The 6,872-nt window shown below is 39.8% G+C and overlaps 1 long non-coding RNA gene across 1 annotated transcript; it reads right to left on the bottom strand.

Moving 5' to 3' along the window:
• Positions 1 to 637: 637 nt before the first annotated feature.
• LOC116655085 lies at positions 638 to 1,404 on the bottom strand. The gene is made up of 3 exons (XR_004310236.2): positions 1,300 to 1,404; positions 1,093 to 1,235; positions 638 to 707 (listed from the first exon to the last, which is right to left on the bottom strand). It is a non-coding gene; the product is annotated as an uncharacterized LOC116655085 (long non-coding RNA).
• Positions 1,405 to 6,872: the final 5,468 nt, after the last annotated feature.

Below are 6,872 nucleotides of genomic sequence, written 5' to 3'. Positions count from 1 at the left end.
ATAAGTTGGTATAAGAAATAATAAGTCGCATTAATAGGCAATAATATTATATATGTCTATATAAAATTAATAACAAGAATCATGTTTATGAAGAGAATCTTGTCTTCCATAGCGGGTATTCTCTAATATTATTTCCTAAATGTATATCGTAAAATGTCTCCATAGTAACTTATTCATTTCCAATTCAAATTTGATAGCAAGGGTTTATGATTAACTTTAGCAAGGGTTTTTTTTTGTTTGTTTTTTTTTTTTTTTTAATGTTGGAACACGGCAAGAGTATTAAAAATAATGTTCCAAGATTCCATTAATTTTTATTAAATATTTCTTAATTAATTTAAGAAAAGAAATGTAATTCATTTTTCTTTGTTGTCATTGCGGAAGGCCATTATTAAATATTGGGAATAAAAAAAAAGGAAAATATATATACATATATAATCAACTGTTAGCCAGCACGTGCCAGAAAAATTTTCGTTTTTATTTTTCTTTCTTTTCTTTCAGTGTACCGTTGTTCGGTATTTAATTTCAACCGCGTGGTTCGATTTTACCGTATGGGAGATAAAAATCTTTCAGGTAAAGCTTTTATTACACTGAGAAAAATCAGCCTAACCACCAACAATATTTAATTTGGGGTAATGAGTTTTTTTTTTCACTTACATCGAGTTTAATTTCCACGTCCAAAAGATCTTTTGTCGGGTTGAGCGATGAATCTATAATTTTAGGGCATAGAGGTTATTTTTATGTATGTATATATATATATATTCACCAAATTAATTAATATTTCCATACCGTTCAGTTTTAGTATTTAAGTAATAAAAAAGAAATACAAAATTAAGGGAACTGGAAACGTTATTTTCTTACATTATTAAACGCCAAGCTCCAAAAAAAAACTAAATACTACCAAAATAAAAATAACTAAATCAAATTAATAATTCCGGAAACCAATACGGGACAAGCGTAACTGTCTTGGGCGATGAGTGACGTCATTGGATGAGAATAATTCGGGTGCATATGCTGGCCATTGGCGGGTTTTAATTAATGAGGGAAAATTATTGCACATGCACCTTAATCCCAAAAGAAAATTGCGTCTCTCACACTAATTTATAATAAATCCATCAGATCCCGCGGCGTGGCGCTGGAAGCCCTTCTTAGGGTAAACTGGCTGCTTGGGGGATTGTAAACTTATTCCCAATGTAAGAACAATACACAAATGGGTTCTTACTGGGTGCCAATTCGACCTAAAAAAAAATAAGTCGAATTAAAAAAAAAACGCGTGAGGCCGAAAACAAAGGTTTTATTTACCTTGAATTGGCACCGCAAAAATGTAATTCACTTTTAATACACTGAGCGCTGCTCACTTCCCTCTGCGTTTAGTTTTGGGAAACTTATGTGGAAATTCAACACCACGTGTCTTTTTTTTTCCGGGGGTTAAATATATACTGGAGTTTAACCGCGAGCGATGCGCTTATCTTAGCAGCCACAAGAGAAAAGAAGTTGGCCGCTGCTTATTCTATGCTTAGACCGATACTTAAATGCTCAATTCTGGGTAGATAATTGATTATCAATAGATAAGAAACTTTAAGCTTAACCAAGCTTTTTGTTTTTTGTTTTGTATTTTCGGTTATTCCAAGCTTAACTAAATGAGGTTTACTTTTAGGCATTTGGTTTGTTGTTAAGTTACAACAAGCGCATTACATTTTCCCCCCCCCCTTGTATTTTGTTTTGTATTTTCGGTTATTCCAAGCTTAACTAAATGAGGTTTACTTTTAGGCATTTGGTTTGTTGTTAAGTTACAACAAGCGCATTACATTTTCCCCCCCACTAAAATCTAACTTGGGGTGGAACAACACAAGGAAGATTCCCGCTTGTTGTCTACGCTTATGGCTTAATATCTTTGGCATGGAAATTTCCGATCAGGCGGCCTTGTAGATCTTCTAGCTCGTAATATACCTTCCCTAACTTCCTTCGCACTCGCGCTTTAAGGAAATTGGGAGCCAGCTTGGAGCTAAACCCTTTTGCGAAATTGCTTTGTTGGAAATTGCGTCGGAAAATTTCTTGACCTACTTTAAAAGAAACGTCCCTTGTGCGTGTGTTGTAGAACTTTTCATTCCGATTGCGTTGGGCTATCATGGTTTTCTGGGCTTTGCTGCGTAAAATGTCTAGGGAGTCTTCCTTATTAAATTGGACACTTCGATCTTCTAGCATACCTAAATCTCGTAGTAGTTGAAAAGTTTCGCCATTCGTGACCATATGTTGACCAAACGTTAGCTTATATGGGCTAGTGTTTATGGCCAGATGAACTCCCGATCGTAGAGCGCAGTTGATGCTACTAAGGTTTTCGTCCCAGTTACTCTGATTTGGGTTTATGTAAGCCTTTATGGCTGAAAGAACTGATCTATTCACTCTTTCCGACGCGTTTGCCTGTGGGGAATAAAAGGCCGTATATGTATGTCTGATATTATATTTGTTTAACAAGCAATTAAAAGTTTGCGATTTAAACTGAACTCCATTATCAGAAACCACATATTCTGGAACCCCAAAACAATGAAAAAGATCTTCTTCCAAATATCGCACAATCGAGTCGGCGGTAAACTTGCGGACTGGTTTCAAAAAGGGAAACTTAGTGAGATGGTCGAGCACCACAAATATACCTACATTTCCCGATTTACTGCGTGGATAGGGTCCTAAAAAGTCAACAAATATCTTCTGAAAGAAACGCTGGGGTATTCCAGTGTTTCCCATAGGAGGTTTAAACGATCGATTAGGGTGTTTCGTGGCCTTACAAATATCACAACTATTGATGAAAGTTTTTATGTCGTTAACCATGTTAGGCCAGAAATAATAACGTCGGAGCCTTTCTATGGTTTTGTTTATACCTCCGTGGGCATGCAATGGGTCTCCATGAGCAGTCTTAATGGCATTCGGTACGAGTGGGCGTGGAACCCAAAGTTTCCAGCATTGGTCATCGGAAATTTTGGTATCCTCTGCATGTTCGGAGCGTCGGTATATATGTTTACCTTGAATTTTGAGATCCGGTAGGGAAGAGCTATTAAGGCGGATCTTACTCCTAAGCGAATCGTATTCGGTTGAATCGAATTCGGTGGAATTGACGTGAACTATTAGACTATCACAAGCAAGGGTTGACAAGTATTCGGTAAAGGTTCGCGAAAGAGCGTCGGGGACTACGTTGTGAGTACCTTTTCGATGAAGTATCTTGAATTGGAATCCTTGAAGCTTAAGAGACCAACGGGCGAGACGCGAGCTTAGATCTGCCTGGGCCATAAGCCATTTTAAGGAGGCATGATCTGTAACTATTACGAAATCCTGTCCTTCGACATAAGCTCTAAATTTTTTCACGGTAACGGTGTATTGACGTTGACAACGATTTAGCTTCTTTGACATGAAAGCGATCGGCACCTCTGCGCCATCTTTATTCACTTGCATTAAGACTGCACCTACTCCTGTGTGGCTTGCGTCGCAATGAAGTGAGAACGGGAGCGAAAAATTGGGACTGTGCAGTACTGGGGCTGCACACATGCTTGCCTTTATGGACTCAAAAGCCCCCTGGGCTTCACTTGTCCACTCAAACTTCCGATTGGTTTTCAAGGTGTCTGTCAACGGGGAAGTAATAGCGGAATAATCCTTAATGAACTTATGATACCATCCGGTCATTCCAAGGAATCTTCGAACCTGTTTAACCGAACGGGGTGTTGGGTAATCTCTGACTGCAGCTATCTTATCAGGATCGGTGCTAATAATACCATTACCTATCACGTGTCCTAAGTACTTCACCTCTTTCCGACAGAATTTACTTTTTTCAACATTAATTGTAAGATTTGCACGAGCCAGGTTGGAAGCGACTACCGATAAGACTTCAAGATGTCGTTCGAAGGTATCGGAGACAATGAGTAAGTCGTCTAAATATATAAAAACCTCATTTCGTAAGTAGGCTGGAACTATTTTATCCATAAGTCGCGACATAGACTGCGGCGCATTAGTGAGGCCAAAGGGCATGACCACAAATTCATACAACGGACGTCCGGGTACTGAGAAGGCCGTTTTATCGCGAGATTTCGGGTCTAGCGGTATTTGCCAAAAAGCATCTTTTAAATCGAGGCTAGTAATGAATTCAGCTTTTGGCAATCTACTTAAGATACCATCGATTATTGGCATTGGATATGCATCCTTTACGGTGACGGAATTCACCTTCCTACTATCTACGCAGAGTCTTACTTTTCCTGGTTTCTTCACTAACACTACTGGAGATGACCAAGAGCTGTTAAATTCTTGAATAACTCCTAATTCGAGCATTCGATCGAGCTCGTCATACATAAGTTTCTCAATTGCCGGTGACACGGCATAATGCCGCTGCTTAATCGGTTTAGCTTCTCCCACATCGATCGAGTGTGAAATTAACGATGTACGTCCTAGTCCCTGCTTAGAAAATGACGGGAATAATTTGATAACGTTCTGCAATGAATTCTGTTGATCCTTCGAAAGTTCTCTCATACTTGGATCGCTAATGGAGGCTAGATTATGATTTTTGGTTAACAGATGCATTGGGAGTAAGTCAAAGGCGGTCCAAAAGTCAATTCCCAGATATAAGTCTTCGACTAAAGTAGGAACTAAATAAAAATACAAGGTTTTTGTTTCTCCTCGGTAAGTAATGTCAGTTGAAAATTTTCCGACTATAGTTTGACTTTTCCCGTCAGCAGTTTTGATCTTGGAGGTCATTAACTTGTATTTAAGGTTTTCCTGAAGTAGATCGTTTGCAAACCTACCACCTATGCAACTTACAGAAGCACCAGTGTCCATTAATCCAACTACAGACTTTCCACAAAGCATCACTTGAGCGTGAGGACGTAAGTCAAGAGGATTATCTAATATGGATGAAAGGATTAATTTCTTTTCTATTTTACATTGTTTTTTAAAAGCTTCTCGACGACCAGTAGACCGTTTTCTCTTAACGTCTATCTTAGATATAGGGAATGGTATACATTTAGGTTGCGGTAGGGGGCCTACAGAAATGGGGTCGTCGGAAAGTGTTACTCTGTATTGGTCGCTCTGCTGATTAACTGTTTGCGTGCACTTTTCTGTGGTGCACGCCCTTGATAGTTTTTTTGAGCGTTTGGGTTACAAGTCCGACATGTAGGTTTATACGTATCGGCCTTCCCACAACCATAGCAAAATATTTTTCGATCAGCCAGACATTCTTGATATCTGTGACCTTTAGCGGAACAATTCCAGCAGGAAACCTCAAGCACAGAGAGCTCGTATTCGTCCTGCCCTGAATCCTCATCTGATGAAGGTGCCACCTCTGGGTTCTGAAGAGAATTGACTTGTCGCCTAGGAGTGGGTCGAGAAGTCGATAGGGGATTCGGTTTTGAGACAGTTCTTAAGAACATTTCTCTTGTGCGGACCACTGTTCTTAACGCCTTGAGAGTAGTTGTAGGGACGTACAATATTTCATGTTGAATTTCCGGCAACAAATTATATCTTAATGTTTCCACTAGGGAAGCTTCAGACAATGGGTTTGAAAGTTTGTCGGCTAGGGCCGCTATGACACCATAGAAATCGTCAAACAGTTCATTATGACGTTGCTTGCGGTGTTCTATTTCTGACCTAATACTCCTATCGGTCCTATCATCGCTAAATTGTCCACGAAGGGCCTGACACAGACCAGGCCAAGTAAGTACAGTGACACTTTTGTGATATCGCCAGAACCATTCGCTAGCGCTACCCTCGAACAAATTACTGGCATATTTGGCCGTTAAATTAAAATCCCCCTCTAAAGTTTGGATCGTCAGAGCCTCTACACGATAGATAAAGTCTTCAGCTGACATAGAAGACCTTCCAGTGAATCTGAGTTTCCAATTTGCCATTATTTGGCTTATCCGATCGGGTCGTACTTCATAATGATTAGGATGCGGCAACTGAGTTGGTAATCCCATGGAAGGTTCTGATCTTGTTTCCGGTGGATTTTGAAATGGCAAACCCGATTGTGCCCTTGTTTGCCTACTAGATGGAGATTCATTGGCTGAACCCGCTAAACTACTATCACGAAGACAACCTGAGAGTGCTTGAATAATCTTGTTAGTCTGATCGGTTAAGCTAGAAGCTATCATCTGAGTTTGTTCTATCATGGCTGCTTTTATTGCTTCGGCAAGAGTTGAAGGTACCGTTTCAGCCGTATTGGTGGGTTCTTGCGGTTGGTTGGTGATAGTCTGAACCATATTATTCGAGTCTGAATTAGGAACCTCTGACTGTTGTACGGCAGCCATTCGTTTTGTTTGAAGTCGAGTCTGTAGGGATTGAGATGTTGAAGCCATGATGGAGCTTGTAGTGGATAATCGATCTGAACTCAGGTTTTCCACAGACGCCGAATTAGATTGCGTTAGTTCCTGCTTACAGACGGGACACTTTTTTGACTTTCCTACTTTGGAATTGTAACACGCACGGTGAAAGATATGCCCACAAGATGTAGATAATAATTGCGCTTGGTAAACTATTATTTCGGAGCAAATGAAACAATGTTCTCCTGTATCACTCGTTTGAGACAAATTCTCCGTGCTATGGGATAACACCATTTCGGGGTTTCCTAATTATAATTTGTTTACCTAATAATTTTTCTTTTTTTTTTTTTTTGAATTTAAGTTTACTTCTAACCTACTATGTGGAATATCTCTGTCCGCCACATAACCAACGCCAAGAATCGTATCACCAAGGCCCCGATTGCTATGTTCTTCATTGATCTGGAGCCAGCCACGAACAACAAATCTATATTTGAGGTCAAAAGACTGTGCAACGCAATTGTCAGCATCGAGCCCCCCAAGAAGTTCAACGACCTCATACAATGCCACAGGTGTCAGGAGTTT

This window comes from Drosophila ananassae (genome assembly GCF_017639315.1).
Source record: "Drosophila ananassae strain 14024-0371.13 chromosome 4 unlocalized genomic scaffold, ASM1763931v2 tig00000054, whole genome shotgun sequence".
Taxonomy (NCBI): domain Eukaryota; kingdom Metazoa; phylum Arthropoda; class Insecta; order Diptera; family Drosophilidae; genus Drosophila; species Drosophila ananassae.
The sequence above is the reverse complement of the archived record's forward strand: the minus strand, read 5'-3'. Positions and strand labels throughout refer to the sequence as shown.